The sequence below is a fragment of the Wasmannia auropunctata genome, unplaced genomic scaffold (genome assembly GCF_000956235.1).
Source record: "Wasmannia auropunctata unplaced genomic scaffold, wasmannia.A_1.0 LD336060.1, whole genome shotgun sequence".
Lineage (NCBI taxonomy): Eukaryota > Metazoa > Arthropoda > Insecta > Hymenoptera > Formicidae > Wasmannia > Wasmannia auropunctata.
In genome coordinates, this window is record NW_012026830.1 from 2,069,047 (window position 1) to 2,093,190 (window position 24,144).

Here is a 24,144-nt window from a genome sequence, read left to right on the forward strand (position 1 = left end):
TTTTCTCTCTCTCTCTCTCTCTCTCTCTCTCTCTCTCTCTTTCTCTCTTGATTAGTTGTGATCAGTTCATCGATTCAGTGATGTAAACTTACTTATCGACAATTGCAGTTATTATAATATATGTATATATCTCCGCTGCAGCATATATTCGAGAATTTATCCTCGATAGCTAGACGATGATGATGCTTCAACAACTCGTCGACGCTGATGGTATATTACCCTCAGTCTCGCCGGTAATGTAGAGATCCAAAATTCGCTCGTACTCGTGGCCGATAGTGCGCTAGCTCCGTCTGGCGCCGAGTGGGGAAGGACGCGACGCCCCTTCTCTCCCTCCATTCCCACCCGGCGCTCCGTGTGGATCCGTTCCGTCGCCGGCGCGCCGGTGGTAAAGCGCGGGCTACGGTTTAAGTTGCATTTTAGATGCGAACGAACGCGCATCCCTCTTTTGGGCTCGTGGCCACGCGGTGAACGTTTCGTGAACGTCGGGCGCGCGTTACGTCCCAAGTGCGACTCGAGTCGATTGTGAACGATCCTGCGACGCGGATTGTGCCTGGCGGTGACGCGGTGATTCGCACCGGTGAGTTAGCAATACTTAATTCCTCCACGTCTGTGCGTGTATGAAGTTTTATCTTGAAATCCCGGCCGCGCGACTCCCGCGAACCTGCGCTGAGGAGGTATACGCGTACGCGCGTTTCCGCACATTCGAAGACATTTTGCCCGCGGTTTCAATCGCGCATTCCATCACGTAAATGAAAAAATTAATAAGACAAGCCTCTCTGTGCCTCGAGCTCCTCTTAACCTTTCTTTTTTTATTTGTATCAGTGATTGAATCAGGTACACGTATAGTTTCCCCGGAGCAGCACTTTCTCTCAATTGTGGACTCTCCAACCGGTTGGACGCCCAGTCTAAAAAAAACCGGCTCCCCTCTTTCGAATTCTTCTCTTCGGCCATTTTAGAAAAAACATTTTAAATATAGGTGTATATAGGTTAAAAATAAAATAACTTTCTGTATTGCTGACACATCCGTTTTTTTTGCTATGCGATAGTTGCTTTTTGACGATTGGTTTTGTTATGCTTGATACACTTTCGACACGTATCCATCAGTAACGTTCTGCAACAGAGATATATAAAAATCCAAAAATTGACGGTCGCTTCTTTTCCACAATTACGATTGCGAGTCGATTTTTATGGGTATTGCAAATTCGATATAACGTCAGTGTTTCAATGATTGTTTTACTTTTCATTATCCCAGTCTCTGCAATTAATTGTTGTTTCAATATTGTTACAATGTTATTTTGTCTACAATTATTTAATTTTCTTGTCTTAGTAACAAAGTGAATGAAGATAATAAACGAATATTGAAATAAAATAACGAAAGAAAGGTTTGTTTTAATTGTAATTCATTCAATAGCGTTATAAAAGTGTTTGTAAAATACACAGTTTGATTACACACTTTTTTTGCAACGAGAAAATGCGTTCTTTACGAGAGGCCTTTTTCATTTTCTCTTATAACTCGGAAAATAACTCGTCCACGACATTTTCGTGAGGGGAAAAGATCGGCTCGACAATGGCTCGAGGAATCCGCAATTGAAAAGAAATATATCTTTTATATCGCGGTTGATCCGGAACACCTTTGTATATTTGACAGGATGAAAACGGAAAGGGTTTTGAAGGAAGAAAGAAGAAAAGAGTCTACGAAAAATGTAGAGAAAGAGTACGATTGAAACGAACAAATATTCTGAGCGTTTTCCTGAATATTTCAGCTCTTTATCACTCTTGTTTTGTAGCAGGTCTAGCGAGTGACATTTTCCACGATTAAAATCCGTGATATTTTGCATTTGGCACGTTTGTTTCTGAACTTGCGTAGTGGTTGAATATTTCAAGTATTCATCAATTGAAAGCAATAAAAGTGACATGTTACATGTACAAAATGTTACCCTTACAAAATATTATTATCTTCTATTTTACTATTAAATTTTTCGTTAAACTTTATTTATTTATTGCATTATTATTAATCGATTCTGTCAGGATCATAAAAATTTATACGAAAAATTGCAACACGTCTGCTATTTATCGCAATCTAACGGAAATTAATAAATTGAATTATCTTGAAATATTTAATAACAATGTCGGGTAATGAGATAAAAAAAACAAGTGCTTGTTGCAATTTTAATATAAAGTGATGACGCTTCTTAGCACTGAAACAGTTTAGAAATATTATTTTAATATTATATGCAATTATTCATTTGTTTCTCCTGAGAGAAATTTCTTACTATTAAAACTTTACTCATGAAAAGAATAGCACCAATAAAATTATTGATTTAAAGTTTTAAAGAGCTACTTTTTGCAAAACTTGTACCAATATAAGGCTTATAAATAATATGCTTATAAATTATTTTTTGTAATTTGATAAATCGTTAATTTAATCTATCAAATAATAATTATTAGATTATTACTTGATAGATCGTTTCAATTATGTCTTTCGCGCGCGCGTAATGAGCTATTTTCTATATTTTGCACGAGGCTCATATTTTGTAGAGAATAATAACTGTTTTATGCAAACATTAATAGAGCGAGTAATAGGAATCATTTCGCGAGAGAACCGCTAATACATATACCGTCGGAAATAAACTTGCGCGCGCCCTCAAAATTGAGCATTAAAAATCCACGGGTTATCAAGCGGCTACAGCAGCATTATATCTTTGTCAGATCTCGTCAGCGTGAATTAGCCTCATCCTTTCGGTGCCGCAAGCCGGCCAAGTTTCAACGTGGAAAGATCGTCTCGCCCGAGCTTCTTCCGTTCTCGCCGAGAATTCCGACACTCCCGGAAGGTGGGATGCAGGGTGCGCGTTCCGCCGTCCTTTTTCATCTTATTTTCGGTTAAAAAATAATGAAAGAGAACCCATGCGGCGCTCCGTAGGAAAGGCTCTGTCCTTAAATACGTATAGGACGTGAAAGAAGCCGAGATGCTACGATTCTTTGCGTGTCGCGACGCAAAATATAATCGCATTCATTGCCGTTGAAAGGGGCAAAGAATTCGCATATGGTGCAACGACCTGTCGCGGTTTCTTTCCAACTATTAATGTATACCAAGATACATATACGCACCAAGATACACATACACGCCTTCAGCGCGACATTACGCACGAATTATCGGTCGGTTCTCACGCATTATTCATATCGTTGAATAATAAGTAAGAGACAAGAGAGGGATTTATTCTTAATCCTCATCATATCTCTATGGTTTATTAATATGAAATCTATCATAATGTATTTTCGATACTCGTAACATATTATCGAACGTAATCTCATTACGGAATCCCACTAAACTAAATTCAAGTCTTCTATGTAAATATATGATGATAGCGATCAGATTTCCGCGATGGCCGCTATTCGCATAATGGATATTGATACGTTAGTGACGGTATAACGAGCAAAATATGTCTGAAACGTTCTAGAGAATGTAGATATTTCGAAGATATCTATTCTTGCTGATTTTAAACTTTTTTCTCCTGAAATATTTTAAATAATTTTAAACTTTTTCCCCTTAAATATTTATACTTTAAGGAGAGAGACAAAATGTATTTCATGATTTAAATGATGAACTTATATGACTTTTATTATATAATATTATAATTTCAATTGTTATCTCTGGTTTTTATAAAAATATTTTTTTAGTAACGATAAGCACTATTTGATATTTTTGATAACAGAAGTTCGAAATTTGTTATTTGTGTAAGTTATCGATTCCATTTGACGTAAAGTCAAATCAGTTTTATGTTTTTTTAATTTTTTTTATATTACTGGTATAACTCTGTGAAAAAATAAAAAAATATAACATTTTATTATTACAAAATTTTAAAAACTCTCCTTAACGTAGCAGTAGATAGTAAAAATATCGGTAACATACGTAAATAATAACTAATCTTATTCTTTTATTATAAAAAGTATAAAATAGTACTTATGTTTATCGTTATGAAAAATTTGCAAGAAGAGATAAAATATAAAAATAAAAATAGAAATGTAGAGTGCCTACTATTTGATTCGCAAAAAGTTTATTATTCTACAGACGCGAGAAGCTTATCTGAAAGACGCGAATGAGAAGTCGTAAAAATTATTCATGGATTTTATTAATAATATCGATCGATTTGAGTGTCCTTTAAGGTTCAAAGCGAGTATCGCGGTTAGATTGCGTGAGTTGCATAGTAATCCGTTTCGAATGTGATTCGTCGAACTAATCTCGTCTCTGAATTCCCACTCAATTTCTGATCAGCCGCGCGCGCAAAAGCGCAACGCAGCACAGCGCAGCGCAGAAGCTGCGTGCAAATTAAACGACTGTACAATTCTCGGCCTCTCATATATATTAGTTAATACCATTGCGCCGGCATTCGATGGAAGCGCAGCGAATATCGGATAAATCGGAAGCACGACTGGGACTCGGCGACGATAATAGAGATACGTTATTTGATCGATTAAGTTACTAAAGTTAAATTTTTGTATAAAAATTTTATCATAATTGGTTATAATTCTTTCATTTGATTTTCATCTTATTATTTTCATTATTTTAATACATGTTCTATTTTTACGGAAAGTTTTCGCAGACTCAAGGATAATAATTTAAATATTTATAATTTTAATATATCTGTAATATTTTCAGACTTAATCAAATCTTTTCTTATTCTCTGTTTTGATCAGATTGTCTTAGAAATTGAAAGTGTAATTAATTTTTCATTTCATAAGTTTAACTTTTACACTTTCCATTGCTTGTAATACTATTGGTCGCAAAAAAAAACATTGAAAGAGATAAATAATAAAATCGTTAAAATAGGAATCCACCATTTTCAAAATTTAAAAATTGACGTGATTTCCACGTTTAAAATGAAAAATCGATCTTATGCTCCGCAGAGAGTCTGTCAATACAAAATTAACGTCGTGAATTATGTGACACCCTATACAAGAGGAAAAAGGGGGAGATATTTATCTCGATTGTTCGTTGATTATTCCGGTTGGGGATTCTGGCACACGTTGATGTTAGCTTAAATAAGCTTAAAATACGTACTTATCATACTTAGATGGTCCACAAGGACGCGTGAGATAATCCTAAACGGTGCTGGAGAATATATGTCGCTAATCAGCGTCACACATAATGCGTGCGATAGAGCTCGCAGTATATATAATAGTACGTTAGCCATATACGGACGCTACGTTGCCAATATTATCCCGCCACCCCTTCTGTGTACGGGGGCCCCCCCTTTTGTATTCCTTGCACATGCTTTCTCACGGAGCTTGATGCGACGGCAGTCGACATGCATTTTAGAGTTTACCGAGGTCCTTTTTTTCGAATTTATGCGCGTGCGATCATCATACATCTTTTGCCATTCGTTATGACAGACGGTTTGATTTTCAATAATATATTACTTAAATGTACTTTGTAATATGTACTGTAACAAGAGCACAGATAATTTTATATAATAATAATGCAATATATTATATACTATAATAAGTTATAACAATGCAAATCTAAAATGTTATTAATTTGATTCTAATTAACGAGTATTAGAATAACGTTATATGTTACAAATATGTCAATTTATTAAGAGAGAAATGAATTATAGTCTAAAGAATTTAATTAAATCACGATTGTTTTTATCTTCCATGTTTTTATCTTACGTTAATAATTATTAAATTAATAGATATTCTATAATTAATAATTTAATATTTTAAAATATAATGTTAAATATAAAAGGTTAAGCTTAAAAAAGAAGATTTATTATTAAAAACACATTTTGCCTGTTATGAAATTGTTTATATAATACAACGAGATATTACATCGTCCCATTTAAGTTAATGAAAATTTTTCACTAAATATTATAGCGATACTGAAACGATATTATGGCACAGTGAGTAACGTTGATTTATTCTGTCACACACTTGCATATGATACATGGCATATTTTCTTCATCTACTTCATACATGCATATATATTTAATTGAAATCGTCGGCTAGTGATCTACTTCAATTAAATCTATTTTTGAATAAAACTCTTTATCACAATATTCTTTCATAGTTTACTCGAAACTCGAAACCAATCATCTGATAATTCCGTATCGTTTGATGCTTTATTTTCATTATCGTAATCTCGCGATAACATAACAAAAGAAACTTGTTTCTTTTCAAACTTATGAAACAGGTCATTTTCTGTGATTTTTATGCCAAATATTAATAAAGATAAAAATAAATTTTAATCTTCAAAATGCTGTTGCGCACCAAAATTTCGAAATTAATGTTTCAAAAGAGTTATTACTTTAACGTTTCTGATTACAACTATGTGTACGTCGTGTGTGAGAGTTTTATTTCAAATTAAATGTATGTACCATTCGAACTTTTGAATATTAAAGAAAGAATTTTATATTATAATTTTTAATTAGTTATTTAAGTAAAAAAATTTTCTGGTTTGCTGAAAACAAATTCGATATTTAAATTAAAAAATTAAATTATATATCCTGGCTGAAGTAATATTTTTTGCAATAAGTTCTTTTCAGTATTTTAAGATGCCTATAAGCATCGATTGATTAGGAAGATCAATATGATATTTCTATCCCAGCCTCAGCTAATAATTGCGTTTCAAGTTCGAATATTTAATCGGCGCGCAGTTTAACGGCTGTACATGGATTTCAGCAAAAATTCATATAGAATTTATTAGGCATCTAAGATCCAGCCGTGACCGTTAAAAGGCTCTCGAAGTTAGTTGTGTTATTCACTTAGGCGGTCTTATTCAAAAAAATTATAAAAAATTAAAGTAAAAATATGATGAATGTTAAAATAATGTAAACATGTTTGAATTTATGCAAAAATTTATAGTATAAAGATTGTTCAGTTCGTATAGATAGATACAAATTGAATATTAAAATTGATAGATACAAAATGGTGAATGTAATTTCTGCAGAACGTTCGTAGCTCGTAATACGTCCGTAGCTTAATTAATACACCTACGTGCAGTGTAGTAGATCCAATATCAAATCACTGATATTAATCTTAATGTCATGAGAGAAGAATTCCATTTAAAGATTAAAAATTCTAATAATCTATTTAATTTTGAAAATAATAAAACACGTTAATAACTGTAGCATATTGTATTAAGAGATAATCCTTTTTACGATTTTAATTAAAATGTTTCTGAATATTTTATAATCTAAAGTAATCAGAAAAAAAGTACTGTACGATAATATACGTATAGCTTATTGTTAGATATTATTAATAATTGATTCTAACGTGAGCAAATATTAATATATTTTTAATTTTCAGCTAAAATTGTATTAAAGTAATAAGATACAAGAAATGCTATACTTGTACTAATACAGAAAATATAATTGCCTTTTTCTTTTATTTCTTGTTTTTTTTTTGCTAAACTATATAATGCATACTTGCATGCTTTTATATGTGCATACACGCGTGCGTACGGATGATACAATGGAGTGAATTCCTTTTTTCATTTTCTTTAGGAATAATTTTACTTTTACAAAAACATGACATATTTTTCCCATCAAAATTAACATAAAGTTCTATATGTTCTACCTCATTAAATATTACTATAATTACATTTATTTCTGCATTCTAATGTAGGTCATTATGAATATACAGCACTCTTTCGTATGTTGAATCGATAACGTGTGACTAATATTGTGTGTCTTGAATTGAAATAGTATCACGCTCGCATGAAGGTGCCGTGTCTTCTTCCATACATTTCGCTCTTTAATTAAATTATGTCGAGCCCAGGCGACACATATCTCCTGTATTCACTCCGGATGATTTCCTTGACGTTTTCCGCGACGTTGACCCGACGACAATCCATTTCAATCTGCCTGCGAAGCGATAACAGTTTTAACGATCGCAGAGAAATGTATGTCGTATATATATCCCCAGCCCATCTCTCATGTATCCTATCTCTCGGATACTATTAAGCTTCACGCTCTCGTCACTGCGGCCGTGTTATTGGTCCGTCTCCTATTCTATCCATGTTTGCGTAATTTTAATAATTGAAATTCCAAATGGACGAATATGCTAATCTTCGTTTCTACCACTGTATTTTATTCACATACATCTCCCGCGGAACCAGCCGGACTTGTTTTTCTCCTCATATACGAGATATTGTAGTCTGGCGCTTTATATCCGCTACAGCCCCTAGTCCATTACTTTTTTACTGCATATCCGCTGATCTCAAGTCGATCGCAGCGGCTTTTTGCGCTCTGTATTTCCTCCACACCCGGCACTCCCTCTCTCTCCGTTTCTCTCTCTCTCTCTCTCTCTTTCTCTCTTTCTTTTAGCCCTCGGTATAAATTCTCCCCCACCTGGGGAAAATACGGTGTCGAAATAAATTCCATGTATGGCGGAAGAATTGTATAAATTTTTTTATTATTTTCACGCGGTTTTAATATTAATGGGCTATTAAACGACGGGGAGTAATCCGGGGTTTAAAATCGTGGCCGCTCGACTCTCGGAATACTTGCGGCATGAGTGTGCGGCTTTATTAATGCTGGAGTATCGTCCCTCCCCCCTCCCCCGTTCCCTAACGAGCTGATGTCTTCCGCGGGCGAGCCCCCGATCCCGTTGTGATAGGGGGACACAGTAATCAAGCCGAACGAGCGATAGCGGATCAGAAGACGTACTTCAGCCACGGTGTACATTTTTAATCGTGTAGCTTGGGAGACTACGTAATATATCGCTGCTTTAAATTCTCAAGAGTAAATTATCTGCAAACGGCGAGACTTAAAAATATATACATCGCAGATTTTAATTCTATTTCTTGAAATGTACGACTTCATAATCTATTTAATTCAGTGTTCATTAATCTCACCAAACAGTTCAAATTGCTTCATTGAATTACTTTATATGATTTATATCCCCAAATTACTTAAATTAAGTATTTAAAGTTATTTAAATGTCGCGACACTACATTAGATCGGCGATCCATAGTATATGCATATGCTGCAATATTGAAGCGTCGACTACAATAACAATGCACCTCTTCAATATTTTTTGTCTTCTATATCTACTTTGTTCTGCCTATCTCACGGTCCTCCCCGTGAAACGCGCGTCATGAATAGTCAGCGACTGATTTTTTTTTCATCATCTCGTTTCCCACTTTCGTATTCATTGATTCGTGAACCGCGAAACGAGACGCGCGCTTTTGCGGAAGATATAGTAGTCATTTATTTTCGTGCGCCATAAGCCCAATGGCGGATCATTGTTCGATCTATTTGCGCGATTCGACGTGAACCTCTCGTGCTCGATATGGCGCGAGCGTCCAGCGCTATTTCGTGGGCGATCGCCGCCTGATTTCTGCAAACACGACGCGCTTTTCATTTATCATAATGAATAAATATTTGGATCGAAATGCGCCGATTCAAATCCATTACCGGTCGCGCGACGTGACGCGACTCGCGATTTAATATATAAAATCGCGCCCCGGTAGTGGATCTGTCATTTCGTGTTGTTGACTTCTCTCCCACGTAGTTTGTTTAAACTACGCGGGCAGCGTCAGCGAAATTTGACACGGAGATGGCGAAAATTTGGTTCTCATTCACCGAGAGTTCGATAGAACCGTCGTTCGTATCAAACAGTGTAAAATTTGCACAATGTAGGACACTGTAAAAAAAAGAGAGAAACAAAAATACTTTATTTACGTATACAAACTATACGTATACATATATATACCATATTTTTTACTTTTACGTATGAAAAAGTTTTAAACTTTAAGATTTTATTTATTTTAACTAAATTATTTTTTAAATATAATGAGTAAAGATTTAAGATTATTATATATATGCTAGTAATAAAATTATGAAAAGAATTAAATGAATAATATTATACTTTTGTTTGTGTGTATGCAAAAGTGTGAAGGGTAAATATATAGATACTTCGTTATTTAGATATATGTATATTTTTATTTTTTAAATAAGCATGTATAAAACGTATTATATTATCAATAGTCTTGAATTTTAGTATCATTTTTTTATTTAAAAATCTCGATTTTTTTGTAATATTTATTGAGTGTCATTAACTTTTTACTTTTGTCGTTCTAGTGCAAAAAAAAAAGAATAGACATTGTCTCTAGTAGTAGACCATGCACAATATGTTATCTTCTATTGTGCATTATACATCAATTTTATATTATACCACGCGATTTCCTTTTAACTGCTAATTTTATTATATTGCTCTGAAAAGGTATTTATCTTCCGTAATATCTATAGTATCGATTTGAATTGGTAATGTACATTAGGGAACAATTTTACTTAACTGCAGCCATTTAGAGATTGGTTTTTCATCTTTCTCGTTCCTCCCTCTATTTCCCTGCGAATAATGTCAGTTAACGTCGTTCCCTTTTTTAATATTTTATTTTATTCTTAAATGTGTCGGTATTCTATCTTAAATTTCTTTTATCGGAAATTGTTCCACTTATGATTTTATTACTCTTCTTAATTATAATTCTTAAAATTGGATATCGATGATGTTTAATATCGAAGGTTTAAAGGCAAGTTAAACTTTATTATATTAAAAAATTGAATTTTATTTGCATGGTGGCTATATATAATTCTTAATATTCCTCATCGTAAATTTTTCGACGTATTTTGTTTAAAATTTTTTCTTCACTTTTTACATTTATAAATTTATGCTCTATCTATTTTTTATATTTATTAATTGTAAATAAATACTAAAATTTCTTATTAGAATTTTTAGAAATGTGTGATATTTATAAAATAATAAATAATAGAATAATTTACTGTAAATGTTTAAAAAATATATATGTAGGTAAACATTTTTTATTATAATTAATTATTTGCAAATTCTTAATACTATTCAATTTATTAATATTATATTATTATAATTTTAATAATTTATGTGATAAATGAAGGATTGGACCAATTTTGTACATAATTTCTGATGGAATGGTATGGCAACTACCATTCCATTAAATATTTGAAATTACGTCGATTTTATCGAACTGTAGCCGATCGGGCTTTCATTCATTGTCATTCGCGACACGTTAGTTATTTTTATGACTGACGGCAACAACGGCCGTTTAATCCCGCGACAGTAAAGTATTGTAGCAGTCGCCGTAAAATGGAATAATCGCACATCGACAAATACATATCCCGAAAATGGCATAATGGCATTCGATCGTCCCAAATTTACAGTAGCCGTCGGCTGTTGATTATTGACAGTACCTTGGCGAAATATTGTTTTAAACAATCTCGCCCGTCCCGTAATTTGCAGTTTGACATGTCGTTCGTTATTATTATCGGTTCGCTTCATCTTTTCCAACATAGTAGCAATTGTCGACGAAAATCAAACGAACCTAAATGTTAGTCATTTTCAGCCAATAAAATATTCAAGAACGTGAGTAATTATTAAATGCATTGAGTTTAACTTATTGACTGAGCTATTAATATTATTAAGATATTTAAATTATTAATAATTATTCATTAGCGATAAGATTAAAGTCAAATTTCTTGACATTTTATTGAATTTTGTTTTTAATTTTAACTCTGAGAATCACAATTTTAATATACGGAATATTGAAATTTATGCTTTCTTCATACGTCAGAGTTATTAAAAATTTTATTTACATTTTTCTATAAATATTTCTGTAAAATATTTTTGTTAAATATTTTATCAGTTGTTTTTAGTCCAATATATATGCAAGAAAAATTTTAGTTGTATATAATATATAGTTTTAATGTATATAGGAATTTTGATTTTTTTAAAGATGCAATAAAATTGAGGTTCACATAAGTTAAAATTTATTTCAAGTTTCAAATATTGAACGGATGTTATTCCATCAGATATTTCATAGGGTAATGGTGTGCGGTCAATTTTATTTTTGGCAATAAAAACTGCAGAATTTTTCAACATGTTGATACCAATTTTACCACATCAATTTATACCTACAAAAAAAAGTCAACTTTGGTTTCTTAATGTACGGAAAGAACGGTTTTACTGAAATGTATATAAAAATTGAATTAAATACAGATCTAGAAATAGTTTTGTTGTATCAACTATCAAAATAATTCTGCAAATTGCTCAAATTGATTGCTAGAACGACAAACCTATTTAGAGTATTATTATCATGTTTAAACGTCTTATTTGATAGTTCAACAAAATTATTTTCAGAACTGTATCTAGTTAAATTTTTATACTTTAGCAAAATTATTCTTTCTATGTACATCAAATGCTTGATTAAATATTCTCGTCGATGAAAAGACGGATTTTAATTATACAGACATTATTATAGATTTTCAATACTTTAAACACGAGCATTTTTACGTGCATATGTGCTTACGTTTTTCTTAGCATCTGACACATGCGCGAAGGCGTGAAAAATGCATTCAGAACGAAGTTTCATAAATATGTAAACACGATTGACCTATATTCCTTGCTTAAAGAATCTATAGAATACATCACAAACATATTTTATTTTAGTTTATCTTAAGTCATTTTTTCAATTAAAAAAATTCATTGCATATTGATTTAAAAATTTATTACATATTAATTCATACATTTATTCCAGAAATATAAATGAAATCAATGTTTATTAAATTCAATATGTAATAAATTTTTATAATTTTTAATATATATATATATATATATATATATATATATATTTTTAATATATATATGTATAGGTATATATATTTTTTTTAAGTCTCATAGAAGTCTCACAGAGGCAATTACTAGCAAATAAGAAAAATAAAAAATTATTAATTATAATAAATTCATAACAAATAATTAAGTTATGTAGAAAATTTGAACATTTTTAAAGCATTGTCGAAGTGATAAGGTAACAAAAAGCAACTTTCTCTTTCCGCCTCTTCCTCCATCTCCCCTTCTCTCTCTTTCTCTTTTTACGCTTTTTGTCTGGTACATTTATGAAGAGAAATCTATCAATATTCCCTGCCACATTGAGACATACGTACACAACGATTTACCTGGAGCATATACATGAACTACTTCCCAATCAATCGTTATCGATCACATGCAAACGGTAGCTTCGTAGTCCCGGAAAGAGGCTGACCTAGGAAAATGTTTGTTTAAAAACCATATTTCTTCGCTCGCCGCCAATGAAACCGCAGGTGCGGGCGCAGAATCCCATAGATTTTTCTTCTTCGTACGAACCGACTTGCCGCTCTCGCGGTTTTGCCCGATACTATATTTTATCAAACTGTCTTCCTTCGATTCTATATCAAGTCGATTTTTTTTGTTACTTGTTATTTTATCATTTGGATATAACTTTATGCGTCTCAATATAGTTTTGCAATGAATGATTCTTTTAACAATAAGCAATACATTCTAAGGAAATAATGCCAGGATGATTCGTTGTTTTTATCAAACAAAATACGAAACAAAATTTAATTTAAATCTAATTTTGTTCTCAATTATTTAATAAATGTAATGAATCTGTTTTGTATTAAATTTTATATTTAAATTTATTAGAGAAAATTGTATACAATCAGACATCAATGATTCATATTCAATCGTTGATATATGATTCAATAAAGAAGACAAGTATAAATAGGCAGATTTCATTGCAATCAATGTGGAAATGGACACGCGTATTGACATCCGTCAATTTTATCCGTCTAATCTATCAATTTTATTGGTGACATGTCAGTTTAAGTTTAAGTTCCTCCTCCCGCGATGCACATTTATCAGATTCGAAAGCTATTTGTCGATTTCCATTCATACTTTTCAGATATTTGTTTAGAATAGTTTTAATATTTAATTTAATTTAAATAATTTATATTATTAATTTTCGAGACAAAGAAAGAAAGGCAATTATATGAATTAGCTTAATTATATTAGCTGTAATGATTTTAATCAGGTGAAAATTTTAACTTGTAAGTAAAATAAATATTGTAAAAACAGGGTAAGGTAAATAAGTAAATAAATTTTAGATAAACAAAAACAACAAATGCAAAGTAAAATAAAATTGAACAGTGATCAGAAGATGAAAAGAAAATAAAAAAAGGTAAAGTAACAAAGTGATAAAATGTAAAACGAAAATGGGATATAAAACGGCGGTGTAATCTGACTGGTGGGTGCATGGTGCTTGGAACCGGGGAAAAAAGAGCAATGCGTAAAAACTAGATAAAGAGTGATTCGCCCTTCGCCGTCCTTTTTCGCCTTTCTCCCGTTTCCTTCAAGTTTTCTGCAAGTGGTGGTTAGATCGCGTTTGTATCAATCAAGAGACGTGAAAAATGATTTCGGGGGAGTACTGGCGCACGCGACGTTTTAAACGGTGATTCATAGGACATCACGCGGGGACGGTAAAAAGGGGGATACGGGTGGGAAGGGGGATAAGAAGGGGAATACGCGTAAAAGCAGTCGATACGCCGATCCGACGTATATTAATCGGATTTGCGTCGTCGCGTATTTTCATGTGCGCTCGCCGCGCTCGCCATTTTTCATTCGGCCGCTGAGCTGATGAAAATGTTGTTCGCTTTTCTCCCATTTTCCGGTGGTGATAACGACTCGGCGTGCCACCGGATGGAATATTACCACGGCGTGCGGTATGGAAAAAAACCCCCCGGACCTTTAACCCGTTAATGGCCAACGTTCCATTTTTAGAACAAAGATTTCGCGAGTATAAAGTAATTTTGGTAATAAATGATTTTTTTCTCCTTAAAACCCCTCGATATTTAATCTCATGAAAAATGTATTAAATCTTAACAAGCATTTTAAAAATCTATAGATCACGCATATACGCGTCATTATTATTTTGTTCTGCTACTGCTGTACTTTACGAGGAATCCATAGGCGAAATGTGACTCGCCTAGATCTTGGAGATCCCGTACTTTCTGTCGTCGTCTACATTCTCGAGTGCATTCCAGCGTGTCTTCTCGAATTGCCGGATAAATCTTGTCCTCGAATCTTTCGTTTTTTTTTGTACTAACCTTTTTGAACCGGACTTTCCGATCACCCTCCGCGTTTTTAATCTTGTTACCTGCGAATTTCTTACCTGAGTCTTCATCTATTTGTATGGCATTTGTTAAAGCTGCTTCGCATATGAAAAGGGGAGTTTTCCCGGGAAAAATTGACAGGTAGTCAAAAACACTTGTCTAAAAAATCGTTTTTGTTAAATTCTTTCTTTCTCGTAGAAGAATGATAGTAGTTCTTCCAAAGTAAAGTTTCAAGAATATCAACTTACCAAGTACCATGAATTTTAGTATTCTTAAAAAATCTATTGTGATTTTTTTGGGAATATTGTTTTTACAAAGATTTACTAAAACACTGAAATATTTACATAATAAGGCACAGTAAATTAATGATAATTGAACGAATATATCTTATTCGAAATGTTCTAAATAACAAGAATTTCGAAGTTATATTTTCTATCATGGGAGAAATAATATCACGTAGAAGCAATGAAATCATATTAGAATTTTTTTTTACTAGAAAGCAAAGACAGTTTCTATTAAAGTTTTACAAATTGAGATGGCATATTTCTAGTCTCTTGCATTTTTTTAGGTAATGTTGAAATATTAGCGATACGCGTAGTATAGGGTAATTTTGTCGTGAGATTAAATTCAGTTTCGTGAGTGAAGTTTTGAGTCAAGACGAGGAAAAATTCGCCCGATAGGAAACGTATTTCGCGGCATGACAAGAACAGTTTCGGGCTAGGCAAATATCCGGCCAGCTTACGACAGGAATCTCCCGACGGGGGTCTCTACCCGACCCCCGCCAGAAACTTTACGGCAGAAATGTGGAAACGCACGGAACTTTGAACTCGTGCGAGCTGATTCGCCTAATACGATGTATCCAGCTATTTATGTGAAGGAAAATTTTTAGAGGAGATTTAGTTTTTCTCATTTCCATGATTTTAAAGATGCTTAAAGTTCTGAATTATTAATAACTTATAAATAATTTAACACAATCAAATTCTTGTGCAAAGAAATCATATTTTATTCCTCGATTAAATAAAAATATATTGAGAAATGTTAAATATTAATAATAATAATGATTACAGAAATAAAATAAATTTCATTACGCTTTACAAAGAATATTTTAATTTTAATTATTAAATCGTAAGTGACTGAAATATAGTATCTTTTAGGATGTTGAAAAATATAATAATGATAAAATAAAAAATTATAATCTTGATTTTACTTAATGTTAATAAAATTGTTCTTGTTTTAATAAACTGATCTCTTCTTTTATCTTTTCCTTCTCTCTATTTTCTGTGAATAACATTATTTGAACTTTATTCGCGAATGTACAGCAAACAAATGAAGACGATATGTTATGCATGTTTGCCGTGGAAACGTGACTTTCGTGTGGCGAAGTTTCGTGAGAAAAAACGACAACGTTTTTCAGTGCACCAATGTCTCTCTACACGCACGTATCAACCTCCTGTGTAGTTTTCAAATATAACTAACTTGTAGAGAGAAGAGGAAGGAAGCTACTCTCTCGAGTACTCTAGAAAGAGCGAGAGAGAGAGGGGGGGGGAGGGGAATAAAGGAGGAGAGGAAAGTTCATTTGCATCGAAATCGCGAATTATGAATCGCAAGGAAATTTTAATTAACTTTGAAGTCGAAAACGAGATACCTTCGGCGTGCTATAACCGAGGGAATTTATCGGCGCGTGCGATTCGATACGACGCCCGTAATGGGAATAATCGATTTACTTCGTCATGCGATGGAGCGAATTATGCATACCACGATTTCGCCAATTTACGAGCATAGACGTCCTTGAATGCGTTCACTTGTAGGCAAAAAACTTTTTAGGCAAAGCGTTAATCCTTTAATTATTAATTTAATTAAGAGACAGCTTATTTAATCGATATTAAAAGAATTCTAATATAGAATAGCAAATTAATAAGATTTGCAATAAGAATATAAAATGTTAATGCATTCACTGGAAAAAGAATCTGGTTCCATTAAATGGAAATCTGATAGATTCAATCAATAAGCTTGTTCGAAAACTGACGAATCGGTATTCTTGTAGGATTTATCAGACGAGTATGATTAATTCTTTCCTGTAAAATCTACCAGAATTGTTGTTAATTATTACTGTCTAAAATATACTAGAATTTCTTGTTGTGTGATCGAGTCTCTTATATTAATACATTTTACATATTAGTTTCTAGGATTCAGGTTCTTGAATTAATTTTGGTACAGAGTTATTTTTATCTTCAATCCCACTTTTGAGGATGATGAAAAATCTCATAATGTTGCGCCTTTTTTTTCTGTGTGATTCTTAAATAAATACTAGATATTGAATCCGTCACGTTCATCTCGTACTGCATGCGGGTAACGTCCATAATTAGAACTTTTATAGATCCAAGTGGAAAATATTAATCAAATCCATATAGTGAAGTCAAATGTTCTAGTTATAAAATTTCGAATCCTATTACAATTCTATTTAGTTTCATCAAAATTCAACTTGTATATGTCTTATTGGTATAACAATCAAACTATTTTTCTCATTGTGAATAAATAAAAGTCTATATAAGAATAAATATAACTGAGGTAAATTTATACATATACATATAGATTTGTAAATAAATTTATGAAAAATATATATATTTTATATGATCTAAAATAAATTATAATCTCATTATTATTGTTAAAGTATATTTATTAAATCTTTATTAGATATCAATTAATTAAGACTTATTAGCAATTATGTAATTATTAATAACTAAATAGTAACAAGCTGATTATTATCGGTATTTAATCGTAATGTAAATATTCTTTTTATTAAAGCATAAAATATAATAATAACAACAATGAAACAATCTAAACTCCATTTAACGAATTAAACAACATTAACTTATTATTTACAAAATGAGTAATAACTGTCCAGAATACAAAGACACGATTTTAATAAAATACGCAATAACAGTTATGAATGCTGGAAATCAAGTAATGTCATCAGTGTTCGTCTTTGTGAAGCTTCTACTTTCTGGAAGCAAAATTCCGACCGTGCCGCCACTAACGAGCGAACGTTAATTAAAGATACGAATTTCGTCGCGAAACGCTAATTGCGTTACTCTTTGATACAGCTCGCATTGTGTCCCTTGCGGCCTTCGATCCCATAAGTTCATTATAGCGTCGTTCGTCGCTTCTCTCTCAATCGGGAGAGTACGAGAAGGGTTTCTTACGAACCGTGCGCGGCAACGAACTTTCCACCACTGTCTCTTTTTCGGTACCTGGAAGGAATCCGCGAGTCCTTTGTCGTGGATTTAATCCCACCAACATTTACACGTTTCTGTGCGGAAACTACCGAAGACGATGACGACGACGACGACGACGACTATATAAGACGACCCTATATATAGTTAGAAATCTCTTAGAGTCAACCTCCTCATTTTCCTTTGCGCCTTTATAGTTGCTTACTTTACCTCGTAGTTCCGTTCCTTCACAGAGTTTTGATGATTATCCTACTTGTTTTTGTACTTTTTATTGCAAAAATCTCCTTCTTAACGAGTTTGAACAAGTCGGATTATGGAAAACTGTAGTTAAATCATTACATATAAGGCTCGTATAAATGTCTATAACCCATATAATAATAAGCCAACTACAACTGATATATGAACCTAGCAATTGTAATGCTATGTTCTTTATAGAAAAGTGACTCACATTATTGTACAATTTCTCTTGTTATTTGTTGTTCAGGGATAATTAGTTTGATTACAGTTTGATCATTACGCTCATACGCGTGGAAGATATCTTGATGAAGTCAATGAACAGAAAACTGCACACACAGTGTTTTTATTTCTGCAAGTCTTCGTACATTTGTCTCCTACAAATTAATAAGGATATGTCTTTTTCGATATTATATTTTTTTATTATTATTTGATTTATTAACTTATTATAGTTTTCAAGTATCAACTGAGATTTAATTTTATTTTAATGTATGATTAAAAATGAAAATTTTATAAAATAATGCAACTTGTTCGAGAAATTGTTTAATCAACTACGCAGTTCAACAAAATACAACTTTTTTTTTTCATTCAAGAAAAAGATAATTTACCGTCATTTCTTTGATACTCGATACAATTTTGATCACAAAAAAGAAGACTTTTACTTCAAAATTTTAAGCAGTTGCAGATTAAAATTATATGGAGAAGCTTTTTGCTATGCTACAGCACATGCTGCAACATATTAGAAAAGTTTTAGTTCATCTAAAATTAAATAAATTGCTAGACCTTTCAATCTTCAGAATTTATTATAAAGATTAAGATTTTATAAGATTTTCATCATTGAATATTGTATTACGGATCTATTTTATTATGATTAAAGTTGTAATTTAAGCCATTTAAGGTTACGAATAATCGAGGAGTCAATTACTATGGCAATCAGTGTACATTTCTTTAGGAATATATTGCTAGTATTACGGCAGTACAATACTAGTAATACGCTATCAATACATAGCAACACCTGGAGCAATACATATTAGAAATACATATTTTGCTATATTGTGCAATAAATGGCAATATATGAGATAATAGATGGCAATATTACTGACAATACGAAAGCAATACAATAGCAATACTAGCAATAAAGTGTGCTGTATTGCCATAATTAGCAATCACTGTACATTTTTTAAATAGTGATTGACTCCTCGCGAATAACCAACCAAATATATTTTATTTATTTATTTAAAGTTAAAACGTTTTTAAATCTCTGAATATGTAAATATAATATTAAAATTTAACTTTGAAATGACGACGTTAATATCACGGATATTAACATTTTAAAAAATGATTATTTTACTGAATATAAATATGAATTTTAAAACTAAATACAATATGATAGATCCAATATGGGATACATATATTCTTGTATCTTAATGGTGTAATTTTCTTTCTATAATGTAGATGTAGATTTGATGAAAATCTTATTAACCCTCTTTAAATATCAATTTTTTTCCATTTTTTATTGAATTATGATCTTACAAAAAAAATTAGTTTTAAATTGGTCGGAGAATTAAAAAAAAAAGAAAAAGAGAATGTAATATGTATTTTTTTAAATCTCAAATATTAAATATTCTCGAATGTTTTAATAATTTTCTCTCAACCGATCACTCGCCAGTTTACCGTAATAAAATACTCGCGATCGATGGTTAAATGTACCATGGACCGTCAGAAGGGCCATCATAATGAGATAAGCTCGCGTTTGCTCGATCTGTATGACACTCGAATTCGGCCACGGGGCCGGGCACCATATGGCCACCGCCGGTTCTCCTTTTGACATCTGTGTTGGCGCAACAATGGTTTCGAGCAGTAGACCACGAGTGCTCGCGGCTACTTGACTTTTGTAATACAGTTACGGCCTCTGCCATCATCCTTTTCTCTCTCCCGCTGTCTACCTCGTCTTTCCTCGTCTACGAGCCAATTCAAGTTAGGTCCCATTTCGGTCGAGTGAATGTTTGATTCGAGCACCATTCAGCTCCTCGTTTCCATCTTGTTCACGAGAATGATCGTCGTATTAATTCAATTTGACATTAATTAAGCAGCCCGCTTCCCGCTGATTCAATCTGCGTTGTTCGGGAAGGGGAGGGGGAGTGTCATTTGTTCAGAAATAATGAAACACTTATCTTCCTCACGAATTTGTTTCAATGATTCGAAATTTATTAGATTATTGTACATATGCATAAATAAATGTTACCTTTATGTCAAAACTTTTCAAATAAGTTTGCGGAGAAAATAATTAAATAATTTAATTATATTGCGGTGATTGCATCGCACAGCCCAGATATTTGAAAAGTAAAATAATTAAAAGTAAAAGTAGAATAATCTAACCTGACAAGACATATATACATGTACATACACACAGACATACGTACATATAACACATAAAAATAAGCGGATCGGTAGCGTAGATATCCCCGACTTATTTATCTTTACATTTATTACCTCGATAAATATATCGAGAAGACAAAGAGTTATTGTTATTAAAAATTTAATTATGTCCTCAGTAACGGAACTTTCATATTTCGAAAGTGGAGACTTCGCGCAACCGATCTCGAAAAAGTCAACGAGAGAGTGTTTGAGAGACAACTAACTGTACAGTCGCATCGTAGAATAAACGCTTAACTCATTTTTTATATAAGAAACTTAAACATTTATTAAACCACAAACTGAATCCTTGATACTTCGGTACCCTGATACATAATAAAAGACATTTAAAACATTCCAAAATATCATAAAGTAGTTGCGAAAAGGTAAAAACTGGCTATGTATCTGAAATTTTTGCTTAACAAATTTTGAACTCTTTAAAAAATCGGTTACGCATGAATGTTCATGTGCAATATCTCAGATATTTGGATTTTTGTCCCGTTCCAAATATTACCGATTCGAACAGCTGTGGCTGGTCACGTTAAGCAACGGCTGTCCAAAGGAAGTTCGAAATCCAAAGTTGTCGAGAATTCCACATAGATCCGGTGTTTCATCGAAGGCGATCGCGCGCGCGCGCGCGCGCAATCCGGGGTTGCAACTTGGCGTCGAAATTTCTCTCGCGCCGCCGTGAGATCGATCGCACACTATTCGGCCACTTTCCCGTTAGATGTTATATCGCTAGACCTCTCCGCAAAATTACTAGCAAACTCGCAACATCGGATTACTACCGGGCGAATTCCGTCAAAACTTAACGGCCGAAATCGAATATCTAAGTCGGCGTACGCGATTTCGCAACTTCGAGGGTTTGGACTGTAAGAGGCGAATACCTAATGTTTACATGGTAAATTATTGTGCAAATTATTGGATTTGATAAGCGAGACACTATAATACTGTTAATAATATATATATAATGAATCATTATGAATAGCAATCGTGGTATACCAAAAAAAATTTATTGGAAATTTGCGTGTAATTCCCTGGCCAAATCCACGTCCGGGCGACGCAAATTGAGACAAGGCCTCAGGTTGCTTATGATGGGGTGACTATTCTGGAGAGCGGCAAGATTATGTCTATTGTACCAAGTTCCTTTTCGTAAATTGACTTTATTAACTTCCTAGCTCGCGATCCTACGGGCAGCGTTTCCGAATTATAATGCTTATTAGGTGACGGTACTGAGCAGAATTATTCTCGGTGATTTGCCTTGCGAGAGATGGCGATCGTTTTCAAATCGATTGAAACCGATTTAGATTTATATTGGGGAATTTATAATCTGAGAAATTTGAATTCTGGATCTTCGGCACAGAAAGCCGACGTGTAACTCTCGTGCCACGATCGCCATAATATAATATAGGTATTGTTAATACTATATGTATCATTATAAATGCTATAAAATCTATGAGAAAATATTTTGATTAGTTTGATCGTCGTTGGCTATGTATGAATTTACTAAAATTATGTATATGCTCGCTAAAAATCACTGAAATTAAAAAAATATTATATATGGAAATATTTAATTTTATCTTTATAAAAATATTATTAATTTTATATTTAAACTTTTTATTTTGCATTCTCGACTTACACGTGAAGAATCTCACTACTTTCTCAATTGTATCATTATTTGGAATCAGCCATTCGAATTATATATCTACATACATAATATAGATTTTATATCTTATACAATAAATATTTTCTATAGGCATATATGTAATATCAAATTAAGGGTTAAACTAAATTAAAATCAACATGTATTGCAAGAATATTTGCGATATTTCATCGTATTTGTCAAATAAAGTCGAAAAAACGTTGTTATCTGTATAAGTAAAAGTATACACATGTGCCGATGAATCCCTCTTCCCATAATCTCGCAATCCTATTGAGTGGGCCGAAAGCATCTTGCGCAGCTTATGCCGTCGATTGCGCGCAAAAGGACGAGCCTTCGCGTACGATCCGATTTCGTTTCGGATCCAAGTCGGAATTTGTTTAGAGATGCGGAAGAGCTCTTCTCCGCTCGAGCTGGGGATTTCTGTATCACGGCTAACGAGCCGCTAATAATTTCTGCTCTGCGGATTACGGATCCGTCCATAACAGGGAAGTGTTAATATTGTACTTGATACGTTAATATTGCAGCCCGGTGGGTACGTTAAAAATTGCATTACAAATTGACGAACATTGGTTTACTCTATAGATACATAAAGTCTACATAAATGTCTTAACATTTCCGGAATCTAGAATTATTAAGTATTCTCGGTTGGACGCATAAGTGCTTAGATATTCATTATGGCAAAACTTTGTCTGACAGTTTGGCATCTGTATAATAATATCAAATGTATATAGTATCACTTATCAAAGTTTTGATAAGTGTTTAAAATTAAACGCGCATAAGATTCAAGATAAATAATATAAAATAAAAAGAATTAAATTAGTTATTAATAGAAAATATAATTCCGTATTTTTAATAGTTAACAGTTATAATTAACAGTATTTAATAGTCTTAATGAATCCAGACACTATATATCTGACTAAAGAAATGGCTAGGATCGCGTAAGGGCAAAGGCAATAAAATAAATGTTAGTGTACAGTAGACTCCTGGAAAAGGCAATACCCGATAATTCTACACCAGACAAGAAAAGGGAGGAGCGTGAATGCCATATTATGCGTGACTGGGTGTCGAATGGAATATCGTTCGATGGTTGAATCGAGACGTGTGTTATTTCACTCGTAATAACCTCACGGCGCGGCGCCTCTGAAGAATCGCTTTTGTCGTCCGTGGATGAAGAAGCGAGAATTCTCTCGAAAGAAAAGCTGGGCTCATACTCGCGCTGAAAGGGGAGAGCGAATTGGAAATACAAGCGAACGGGAAGTCGCGGCGTCTCGGGTACTTGAGAGTAAAGAGTGGAGCGTGGGCCGCGGGAGGGGAAGGAAAAAAGGGGGAGCGCGAGATTTATAAACCTGTATCATCGAGGATTAAGCTCGTTCCACATTGTGTGGACGTGCAGCGGGCTGGAAAGGAAGGCAAGGGAGCGAATCGGACTTTAATGAGAGCGCCTTTAATCTGTAATCTATCTCAATTCAAACACGAGGATTACACGATATGTTACCGAAGTTTGTGACATTGACCATGAATTAACCAACATTGTTAATCAACTAGAAAGAAGTTTTTACTTCTAGTAAAAGTGATAGTGAATCTTATTATATTTTGATAAAAAATAAAATGGAAGATACACACACACACACACACACACACA

General features: G+C 33.1%; 1 protein-coding gene across 1 annotated transcript in view; it reads left to right on the forward strand.

Moving 5' to 3' along the window:
- The first annotated feature begins 401 nt into the window (after positions 1-401).
- Positions 402-24,144, forward strand: part of LOC105450557 (connectin) — a 124,952-nt gene continuing 101,209 nt past the window's right edge. Inside the window, exon 1 of the mRNA XM_011690478.1 lies at positions 402-577. The gene's annotated coding sequence lies outside the window, so the exon portion shown is untranslated. The remainder of the gene's footprint in view (positions 578-24,144) is intronic.